General features: G+C 29.3%; 1 pseudogene; it reads right to left on the reverse strand.

The window, feature by feature from the left end:
* Positions 1-3,651: 3,651 nt before the first annotated feature.
* On the reverse strand, positions 3,652-9,810 carry LOC129289886 (cytochrome P450 704C1-like; annotated as a pseudogene).
* Between the last annotated feature and the right edge of the window lie 3,062 nt (positions 9,811-12,872).

Genomic DNA, 12,872 nt, shown 5'->3' on the forward strand with positions numbered 1-12,872 from the left:
TAATAAGGTCACATAAGTATTACAAACAACGATTTTAAGATTTGGATACACATGCACACACACACATTCAATTGTTTCACAAACATAAATAATTGATTAACATTTAAATGCATAAAATAAATTTTTCTCGATCACCTCAACTTTTGAGAGGTCAAAGTTACTCCGCAAGTTACAACAACTTTTAAAACTTTCCAAAGCTTAATTGGCGCCAAATAATAATTAATTTACATTTAATCATGTTATAAAATATCAATAATATTATTATCATAATTTTCACTCATATTCCAACACTTAGGTATTTTTTTATTTTATTTTTTTAAGACCTTAGTCTTAATCTCTTGAGTTTTAAAATTTAATTTCATATATTTCAACCTATCCATTTGGTTCAATAGCTTCCTTCACAATATTTTTATTGAAGTTTGGCTAAAATCATTCTTCAAACAATTTTCTTATATAAAAATTTTTCTTTTTATTTCAAAAATTCACACATAAAAATACCCAAAAATTATAAACTTAGTCTCAAGCCTAGAATCATCATTCTATAGCCATAATAATCTATTTTTTATCCCAAATAATTATCTAAACATCAATAAATTAATTTATACTTTTAGATTTAATCAAAAATCTACCCATTGAAGTCTAGGATTTAATCCAAAAGCCTCAAATTCAAACTCAATCAATAAAATAATATTTTAAAATATTTATTATAATACCAAAAACCTCACTAACTATATTTATTTATTAAAAATTTATCTCTCTTTTAAATTTTAGGTTTTTGAAAATTTCAAAATGTGAAACTCAAAAAAAAATATGATTAAAAAAATATTTAAAATATTTACTTAATTTTAAAATATTTAAAATCTCATTTAAATTATTCTATTATGAGCTTTGAATCAAATTTTTTTCCTCCCACTATGCACATGCTCTGTTTCATTTTTTCCTTTGTGTTCGCACCTGAGGAATGAAAGGAATTGGGAAGAGAAAATGAAGAAGAACAAGAAGGCCAGTGTGAAATAAATTGGTGTGGGTCCCACTATCCCACTCCCTCTTTCCGTTTTTTTTTTAAATTTATTCATATATATCTCACACACACCCCTACTCGTCCCCCCTTATTTTTTTATTTGTTCCTTTTCCTTCTTCTTTCTTTCTTTAATTGGTGTGGGTCCCACTATCCCACTCCCTCTTTCCGTTTTTTTTTTAAATTTATTTATATATATCTCACACACACCCCTACTCGTCCCCCCTTATTTTTTTATCCGTTCCTTTTCCTCCTCCTTTTTTCTTTCTTTCTTGTTAATAATATTATTTTTATTTTTATTTTCTAAAAAAAATCATAAATTAAGATTTTATTTAAATTAGATCTAAATAATAATCTCTTAACTAAAACTATTTATTTCTAAATATTCCTTTAAAAATACTCATTTATTCTTAATTAATTTAATTAATCTTGATTTAAATTTTAGAATGTTACAACAGAAATCTAGAGTTAATTGGATTAAATTTGGTGATAAAAATTCTGGATTTTTCATGCTATGATGACATAGAGACGGCAACAAAACAAAGTTCTAAAATTGGTTTGAAGATGAAGAAGAAATGGCCAAGTTGTTTGAAATTTATTATAGAAGTATCTTTGAAGATTCTGTCAGTAGAAATTTTGATACTGTACTTTCACACGTGATTCGGTTAGTGTATGATAGTGATAATCTAGGCTTATGTAAACCTGTTTTAGCTGCAAAAGTAAAAGATGTAATGAAACAGATGGGGCCTTCTAAGGCTCCAGGTCCAAATGATTTCATTAGTGATTTTTACCAAAATTCATGGGAAATAGCGGGAACAAAGGTGACTGAAATGGTGCTAGATTTTTTTGCTGGTAAAGGGGATGTTGATGTTATTAATGATACAGATCTTGTTTTGATTCTGAAAACTCAAAAACCTGAAGTAGTGGGTTAGTTTTGGCCCATTGGTCTTTGCAATTATGTGTACAAGATCATTTCTAAAATTCTTGCAAATCGTTTACGTTGCGTCTTGCCCAGAATTATTTCTGAATATCAACATGCTTTTGTTCCTGGGCGACTTATCCAAGATAATCTGTTGTTGATTCATCAAGTATTTCATTGCTTAAGTATGAAGAATTTGAGGAGAGAAGGCAATGTGGTGGTAAAGATGGATTTAAGCAAAGCAAATGACAGATTAGAATGGGATTTTTTAGAGGCAATCATGTTGAAATTGGGTTTTGCAAAGGAGCGGGTGCGGTTGATAATGAGATGTGTAACTACAGTTTCCTTGCATTTAAAGAGGTTTGGGAAAAGGGTGGCAGAAGTGAAACTTATGAGAGGAGTTAGGGAAGGAGACCCATTATGGCCTTATTTGTCTATCATAGCAATGGATGTACTTGTTCTTCGAAGAGATTAGTTTAGGGTTTACGATACTCCAGGAATGATTCCAATAGTGCCCCTTGACCTGTACACAATGCTGTGCCTTGTTATTAATATATGGACCTTGTTATATTATTTACGTACATTATATTATTTATACACTTGGGAAAGTATATTATTAACTAAACCAGATGGACTTTGTATAATAAACGAATATTATATTGTTAATAGATCATGTCATATTAATATATGAACATTATATTCTATACTCTCTCTGTTAAAAAATGTGAGGCATTTTTTGAGGAGTTAAATGTTAAAAAATTATAATGTATTTTTAATTTTTTTGAGATATAATCATTGCTTTTTTTTAAAAGTGTCTCTATTGATAAATAAATTTATATTTATTACAATGTGTTTAATATGAGTAAATATGAAAAGACAGGTTTAGTGTAAAAGTAAGTAACTATTTTATTGGGAGATGAGATTTGATTAAAATTATCTTATATTTTTAAATAAAGGGAGCATGTACTCAAGAAACTTATATAATTTAAATGAGGCACAAATGAATATTTTTATTAAAAAAACATATTTATATGCAAGACCTTTGAGCCCGCAGAATCAACTTAAAACATATTGGATCTTAGATCCCAATTTCTTCGATGGACCCTTTAAGTACGATTCGCCATTTTTCTTTTCCCCTCGAAAATCGGCCTATCACTTTGTCTCTCCCAAGCTAACATGTCGCATCTCTTTTGGGGGAAAATCTCCCCTCCAACTTGGGAAATGGGAGGCATCATTATGGACTTGACCTATTAGGATCTTGGCATGGCACATTCTATTCTATGCACATGCGGGGATTATTTTCTTGAAAAAAACCAAATCAAATCCTTTATGTAATTTTCTAAGTCCTTTGTAATTATTCTGTTTTTAAATACATGAGAGGCCACATTATATTACTCTTGACTTGAGGGATACCTGAAAAAATATAATAAAATCAAAAGGCAAAGTAACGCTTAACTTCTATATCTATCTATATACACCAATACCATATACAAGATCAACACTTCAACATTCACGTATGCATGGCATGAACACAAATAACAACGTTATTCATATATGTATATATTACATTGTAGAGTTTATGCTGTTTTATGAACTAATGTGTTGAGAGATGCAAATATTTTGTTGTGAGCACACCTAACAAGATTGTTCATATATATATATATATGTATGTATGTATATAACCAACCTTACTTATTACAGTAACCGTTGTTGGAGAGTTTATATTGTTTCAGAAACTCATCCGCTAATAGATGTGTCTGTGGAAGGCTCGGACATGGAGACCTCCATCAATGTAAAGATTTATCATTGTCTTGTAAGTCACAACTTTGTTATCATCATTCAATTCAAAGCGGAAACAGCCAACGAGTACTGCAGAGAATATCTTCATCTGTCTATAAGCAAACTCTTTTCCTAGACAAATCCGTGGACCCGCCTGCACATCATCCCAAATTCAATTTTTTAAGTTCTTTGTTGAGAAAATAAATAATAAATATTTACTCCAGAATTATTTCAAATTTATTGATCGTCTTTAAAGCAATATAAACGACCGTATCAAGTAGAATCAAACTTCTTTAATGCAATAGTCTTAATTTATTATAAAATTTTTCAACACACACAACAATAGCTATGCAGATCAAATGCACATGGAACATACTTTTTATTGTCCTTTGATTAGAAGGCCTTTTTTTTTTTTTGGAAAATCTGAATATACTTTTTATTTGCAAATGTTCTCATCGAGCGACTTCAAAATTTACTGAACTTAGTAAGGTGGCTATTATTTTATAAACTAATGCATGTTTAAATCAAAATGAATTTATTTCGAGAAAATAACTCTCGGTTCTCACACAAGCAATATAAATACATGAAAGTCTTATTAAATCACAAAATAACTTTGAAGCCACACGTCCTTTTCTCAAGTTATTAATTTGTCATATTGACATTGTCAATTATTGTTAGATAGTTGTTAATTAGTGAAGTTGTTCAGTTGACAACTAAACAAAAATAATTAACAACTATTCAAGAATAATTGATAACTTAAATAAAAGATATGGCACTTCAAAGAAATTTTATTCCATGAGACCTTTTTGTATTTAGATTTCTTGTGTGATGTACCAGAGAGTGATTTTCCCGTTTATTTTTAGCCTAATTTTCATTGTGATAGATGGTGGTGTGATTTATCCCTTTTTTTTTAAAAAAAAAAACAATTTCAAAGGACAAGTTTAATTAAAGGTAAGAAAGCAATGTCAAATTCCACAAACACAAATCTAACCTGAAAAGCTGTAAACTTGAAAGGGCTCTCTGGCTTGAAAACGTTATTCTCATCAAGCCATCTCTCTGGTCTTTATTCCTCTGCATCATCTCCCCATATAAATTTCATCCGACCCACTGCATAAGGTTGGTATGCTACATTATCTCCTTTATTCACACTATATCCATCTGGCAATGTATCATCTGAAAAACACATCTTTGGGTCCTGCATAAAAAAAAAAAAAATTGGAGCCTCAGAATATGCTTGAATTGAGGGGAATAAACGAGAATATAAGAAAGAAATTATTATTTAAATGGGTTAGATTGCAATTTGGCCCCTAAACTATAAGTCCAGGAGTTTTTGAGATCTTAAATTCGTTTTTGGTGAAATGTTTCCCTACAATTTTTAAACATGATGCAATGTTACTCTTACTATTAATAAAAGTTAATTTTGATCACTAGATGTTTGGCTTCTCAACAGATCATTTATCATGAATCGTCTACATATCAGCTTTTCAATATATTGATCTGCAGCTGATCTGTTGAGTTCGATCAATCAGTAGAGAAGCTAGCCTCCCCGAATTCACAAACATAGAAGTTAGAAACATATCAAATGTCCAGCGCTAAGCCAATAAAAAGGAACATAGAATAAAAGCAAGTATACTCACAGAATCTTTTCAAAGTTTTGTTACATAAATGAGACGCATCTTCTAAAAAGCCTTACCATTGGAACTGCGGGGTACAGTCTGAGAGTTTCAGTAATTGCTGCATGGAGATAATTCATCTTTTCAATAGCTTCATCTGTTAGGCTTAAAACAAACTCTGTGGGGCTACTCATTTCTTTTCTATTTGTTACTTCTTTCACTTCTTTTGCAACTTTTTCTTGTACAGCAGGATGCTCGCATAGCACGTAAATGAACCACGCAAGTGTAGCAGCTGAATTATCTTTGCCAGCAATAACAAAGTTGAGAATTATATCTATTAAGTATGTTATTTCAAATTCACCTGTTTGCAGAAACCTCGAGAGAATGTCTCCTCTTTTGTTCTGCATAATTCATGCAAAAAAAAAAAACAAAAAAACAAAAAAGAAAAAAAGAAAAAAGAAAACATGCATGCACCATATAAACTTTTTCTTGGTCGAAAACATTAAAATATTATAATAAAATTATTCATGAACCATCACTGATTAGCTTTAACGTGAAGTCATCCATGACATGGTTTCATAAACTCTTAGCCCAAGTAGTCATGAGTTTGATCCGTATCAACTTATCATTTTAATAATTAAAATTAAACCTCAGCACAATAAATGAGAAGATGATTCTTTGTCTATTCTTTGAGCTTGATGGGCTTTCATGCGAGGGGTGCGTCAGTGAACAAACAACACAACTTGCAATTAGCAGACTTACAGCAGAATCCTTTGTTGTCTGCAACTGCTGAATTCTGGTTTTGATTAGCTTGAATACAAAATCATTTAAAATTTTAGTATTCTTTCTTAAGCACGCCTCTGAACCAATATTTAGAAATTTCTTTAATCTCCAGAACACATCAACATAACGGAAGAGGATTGTTGCACTTGAAGTATCAAAAGCATCAACAAACTTGCTCCCTTCTTCATTTGACCCACACATGCTGTCTAGTTCAGTTCCAAATGCAACTTGGAATATTGAATCCAGAGTTGATTTCATAACTAGGTCCTGTAAAAGTTATCAGAAAATTTTAACATGCAAACACCCAGTAGAGGAAGATGCTGTGATAGTATATTTAAGAGAATAGATTTGCCCACCTGAATTTCCAATATCAGATTACAAGTTGCAGCTTCGGACACTTTATTTGCTAGGGTTGCCCATTTTTCCTGAAAATTTCACAACTGAACTCTTTTAGCATTCTTGTTGAGAATTCATGGCTTGATATTTTCCTCTGTTGGCGCCATTTTTCACCATCAACGGCGAAAATCCCATCACCAAGCAAGTCCTTCAATTTGTTGTAGTTGTACGGTCCCTGCACAAAATATTCAAGGAATAAAGTTGATGCCATCAAGCAAGAGTTATCCACTTGAACTGATAATAAACTTCCACTCTTAAGTTTTTTTTTTTTCTCTTTTTTCAAAACAAAATAGTTTTATCCCATTAACACCTGCCAGCCAGCTTTGTCCTCCTTATAATAAGTTCTAGAAATCTCTGTTTAACCTCATTTCAGCCATTCTCCAGATAATTACTTTGCAAATGGAAAGGCAAGTTTTATATGTGATGACCACAGGCCAAGGATCTATCTCCAAAAATTCATGCATATGTAGGGATTTTGAAGAGACACTGGCATGCTCTTCTCAATGGCTTTATAATCTAGTGGCATGTAAGCTTTCCTGTATGTGGCTATTAATTAGAGCCGATAATTTGGGTCAAGCTCGACAGGCCATCCCGAACCTACCCGAAAAATTTAAGCCCGAGCCCGAAAAAATAATATTTTTTTATTGTTCGGGCTTATTTGGGACCCGAATAGGTCCGAGAAAATTCGGGCCAAGCCCGATCAAAGATCGGGCTTGGCCCGAATACCCGAATAGAAAAAGTTATTTTTTAAAATATATATAATATAATAAATATTAATTATTTTTAAAATTTTATATTATCTTATTCTAAAATACCATATATTTGAGTGTATTATTATAGTTATTTTAAAAAAATAAAAATATTTATAGTTTCTTATTTTTATTATTTTTAATTAAATAAAACATCTCAAAATAATAATTAAAATATATATTTTAATATTAATTTTTATATTTGAAGACTCAATGTTTTTCAAAAAAAAATTGAGTGATATACACCATTTTCTTGTCCAAAAAATTATATTTTATATTTTTTATAAAATAAAATAATTAATTTTAAATTAAAAAATAATTTTGGATATGTATGAATTTCTGGTTCTACTACTAAACAAACATAATAAATAAAATAATATTTTTGAATAATTATTTAATTATCATCCACGCCAGACTTAGTTAAAAATTAAAAATGAATTAAATTAAATACTTTTTATATATAGAGCTTAAACAATATAAAAGGTTAAAGAAAAAATTTTAAAAAATAGTGTTTTATTCATAATTAAATGATTTTTTTATATAATATAATGATGGCTATTTTTCTCATACTCTTAAAAATAAAAAATACAGTTTATCCAATAGTTATTAAAAAGTTTAAACTAATCAGGGCAATAATTTTAAATTAGTGGTTTAACTGTAGTTGAATTAAGATTAACTTGATCATAATTAAAATAATATAATTCAATTAAAATTTATAAATATTTTTATATAACCATGACAATGGTAATATTTAAACAAATAAGACATTAATTTACAAGTAAAGGAAACATTCATAATTAAATTGCATATAATACAACAAAATAGTAACAGAGCTACTCAAGTACTTAACTGCAAAGTTAATAAGTTATTATTATTTTTATTCCTTTTAAGTTAAAATAATATTTTATGCTCAATAAAATTATTTAAAAATTAAAATTGATTAAAAAATAAATAAAATAATATTTTTTAAAAAATTTTCGAACATTCGGGCAGGCCCGAATAAGCCCGAAGTTGGAAGACGTTAGGGTTGAGCTTGGCTATATAGACTTTTTAGAATGATAAGAATTTTTTAAGCCCGATTCGAATAAGTCTGGCCCGAATTGAGCCCGGCCCGCTTAAATTACTGGCTTTATTATTAATGTCTGTACCTCTAATTCCAAAAAGAAGAAGAAGAAGAAGAAAAAGCTGCTGTCACCCTTCACTATTGATGCTGTGATATGGAGAGACATTGAGATCATTTTAGAAAAGTTTGCACAATTTTGATATCAGCAATTTGTTTCACAACTATAATTTTTCGAATCATTTGGAAAATTTTTAGCCCTAGGACGAATGAATTTGAAGAGTCTATAGGAAGACAGTGGGCCTCACCTAGAAGCCGTGCAAGTATTTTGATGTGACAAAACTATTTGCAGGCGTTTTTATTCAAAATAACGATTCGATCGAAACTACTGATAATTAAAACTACTCAATCTTAGCATCAGAAACGCAAATGTACGTCTATCTACGAATCCCAGAAGTAAAACCCGAAGCAAATTTCTATTTGCAATTACCTTTCCGAAATTGTCGAAATTGGTTTTCAGAATGTACTCGACATTGAGTGGGTCAGAAGTGTAAATCTCATTCCCAAAAGGGGTTAGCAACCTGTAGGTCCTGTACTTGCCCGCGAGATCAGTCATGTAATGGTGGAGCCTGTTGAAGTTGAGAATCTGGTTGAAGATGGTACCCGCAACAGGATGGTACTTCTTCTTCCTTTGGTTTTTGTTCAATCGTCTGGAGAGAAAATGAAGCGCCAAGAGGGTTGAGATTACAGAGAAGGCTGTGAAGAAATAAGGGCATGGCAGAAAATCCATGGTTGTCATGGCGATCGAATTGACGAAGAAGAAGCAAAAGGAGGTAGTCAACAGTTGCTTACGCTTGAGTGTGATACGACTTACGAGATAATAAGAATTTCAACAAGTCGATTTTGTATCTACTTTTGTGTCAACTAACTTCCACTCCGATGGATGAGAAGCGCCAAGTATAGAAAGTCCATGTGCCACGTGAAGCACGCACTTTTGTAATCTTATTTATACAGTAAAAAGAAAAAAATTGACTTTATTTTTTTTTTTTTAGCAAAACATGTTCGACCTTATTTACAAGCACTTATCAATTGTCGATATTTATTTTATATATTTATCTTTATTAAATATTTTGAATAAAAATGTTAGTAATAAAATTTAAAAGTATTAATTAGGAATAAAGGTGAAAGTTTATTAAGTTTTAAGATAAAATTAATAAAATTTAAATTTTTTTAATGAAATTATAGAGTTACTAAACTATAAATATCAACAAGTGAGATATAGAGTTACTAAACTCACAGAATCTTGTTGTGAGATGCAGAGAGTTGTGTTTTGGTTTTAATAAGACTGTTCACATTTTCACCAAATCATGAATTATTTTGATGTTTTTGTAGATAGCAGCTTCAAATCCAATGTTAAGAAACCTCTTGAGTATGTAGAAAGGATCGGCGTGACGACGATAAACACAGACATTTGAATCATCAGTCTCATCCATCAACTCATGTTGGATTTTAATACTATAAATATCAACAAGTGAGATATAGAGTTGCTGAACTCAAAGAATCTTGTTGTGAGATGCAGAGAGTTGTGTTTTGATTTTAATAAGACCGTTCACATTTCACAAAATTATGAATTATTTTGATGTTCTTGTAAAGAGCAGCTTCAGATCCAATGTTAAGAAACGTCTTAAAATTTCTAGAAAGGATCAACATGACGACCATAAACACAGGCATTTGAATCATCAAAGGCCTCCATGAATTCGCTTCCCTCTTTGCTTGTTCCTTCCAAGCATTGCAATTCCACTCTAAATCCCACTTTGAATATGGAGTCCAAAGTGCATCTTATTAGCACCTCCTATATATGAATTTATGAAACAATACATCCAAAATAAACCAATTAAATAAGTAAACACATATACTCTTAATAGTGTGCCTTTTAAGAGATTTTTTTAATAAAAGAATTTTTTTTCATAAATTTTATTTTTTGTATATAGACATTTGTTATTTTTCAATCTTTCTATTTCTATTTTAAATTTATGGTAAATATATTTTTATTTTATCTTTTTTCTTCTTTTATAGTTTTAAAAAATAAAAAATCTTGAAATCATGCAATTTACCAAATTGCACAAGCGAAAGAATATGTAGTAATAGATTATTACCAAATTAGCGAACCCAACTCATTTTTAAAATGGATTCATTTTCTCAATCTAACATTCTAACCTACCAAAATTGGTGAAGTTAACGGGGGTTCACCCGTTGGGTTAAACTCATTTGTCTGGCTCTAAATAGTTGTATCTCTTGTGCTCTGAAACATTATCCAACCAATAAAAAATAACCCTTAATGATGTGAAGAGTTACGGGCTTGAATAATGCTGTTTGCTATATTTATTTAATATTGTTATGTTGACTTTAAATCTTTTATTTTAAAAATTGTAAAATGATAAAAAAAATTAATTGTTAAATTTTAAATAATAATAATAATTGAATTTTAGAAAATAGAGAAAAAATATATGACTTTTAGCGGGTCTAGCTTTAATGAGCTTTGAAGGGACTTTGCGAGAGGAAAAAAACAAAAAGAATTCTTTTGTTTGCATCAGAAGGATTTGAGTGAAAAATAAAATCACAAAAGAAGACAAAAATATTGATATTAATATCAACATAATATAAAATATGAATAAAAATATAAAATTTAAAACAATAAGTGTTTATCTGCTCAATATTAGAATATACGAACAATTAATCATAAATAAAAAAATTCATTTTTCAAACTCCATTTAATATACAAGAAAAATGTATATGATTAAAAAAATTATAAAAAATATATAATACCTTATATTATAGACTGAGCATAAGTTCTAGGAAATATTCTTAGAAAGAATATTATGATTTAATCAATTCAATAATTTTTTCATAATGATACTTTAGAACCAAAAACTAATTTATTAGAGAATTAAAATCAGGTGCCAAATAAAGAAATTTATTATTTATGCAATTTGCTTCCTCAGGTAAGGTCTTTAATTACTATAGATGAAGTTTGAGAAATTTTTTTATTCTTAATATAAGATGAAGTTAGAGTATGTAATGTTTTTTTTTTTCAATTTTATCTCTTATTTATTTATTTTAATTTGAATTTTTATAACACAATTTATTATGATTATTAATTGTAAATAAGTGTAAAGTTAGAAAGTTGCATAATTTTTAATAATTTTAAGAATACAACTATCATTATTTCAAAAAAGAAATTTTTGGGTGGACCCAGTGCACAATATCATCTATGATCCATTCAATAAAATTATACAAATTCAATCAAATAAAATTATATGTGTTATTATTTTACTATCATTGGTTAATGTCATCTAAATGTCATTTTACTTTTAAAAAAAAACCCATAATCCCCATTTCAAGTGACATTACATTGTATGACTCACTTGTATGCTCTTTCCGTTTTTTTTTTCCCCCTTGGTTGATAGTAAGAGGGGTAGACAGGCTACCAAGTACCAATGCAAGCCACGCTAGGCCAATCACTTTCTAATGTCATAATAAGCTTCGGTGGTTGAAGAACCACGTGGTAGCCAGGTGTTGCTGCAAGGCCGTGTTGTAACGCTATAAATATTTAAAAAAAATAATTTAATTCAATCATGGTAAAAAAATATCTACCAAGATAAATAAAAATTAACATATTTTTTTAAATAATTATATAATTTAAAATACTACCATGATAAGAAATGGTAAAACATAATCTTATAAATATTTCACCTTTTAAACTATCTATTATAGTAGAAAAGATTAAATCCTTTCTTAAATAATACAAAACAATTTTATATAACTAATATACATATACAACCATAGTTGAGCTACAATCACCTAACACATTTTATATCAATAAATTCAATATAAAAACATTTTATAATTGGCTTAAGCTTGCACAATACAATATCTTAAATAAATTTTTTTACTTCCCACATACCATTAGGCTAAAACCACATTTTTATCCTTATACTCCCAATAAGTGCAAACCATAAACCAATAACTAAAGTAAACAACTTAATCAATTTTCAAAACAAGTCAATTATTTGGCCTCCTAATCATGCTATTTCAAACCGTCCAAAATAAATCAGAGATCAAAGTTACAGTCATCCAAAGTATACCAAAAGTAGAAATAGTTTGAAGGGTATGATTACATCATTACATTCATATAATTGTCAATAAACAAAAGCCTTAATATTGGCAATATAACACATTAAAAATTATAAATTAAATACCAAAAAAGACAGTGAATCTATGCCACTAAGCCTTAGGGACTCCTCCACGCGCTACTCGTGGCTCTTCTCCTGAAAATTGTTAACCACATAATGAGACTCAAAAATCTCAGTAACCAATGCCAATTTATAATAGTATATACAAACAGTTAAATGTATGATTACTAAGTGGGAAAACAACAATAATATAATTCCAACAAAATACAAGAAATATTACAATGCATAATAAACAACCATCCTTATCTCCCTTTATTAATTTCGAGCCGTAACCCTCATTTAGTGCTAAAATACTGAGCTAA

This window comes from Prosopis cineraria, unplaced genomic scaffold, assembly GCF_029017545.1.
Source record: "Prosopis cineraria cultivar Desert tree isolate PC_DT_omini unplaced genomic scaffold, ASM2901754v1 PC13, whole genome shotgun sequence".
Taxonomy (NCBI): domain Eukaryota; kingdom Viridiplantae; phylum Streptophyta; class Magnoliopsida; order Fabales; family Fabaceae; genus Prosopis; species Prosopis cineraria.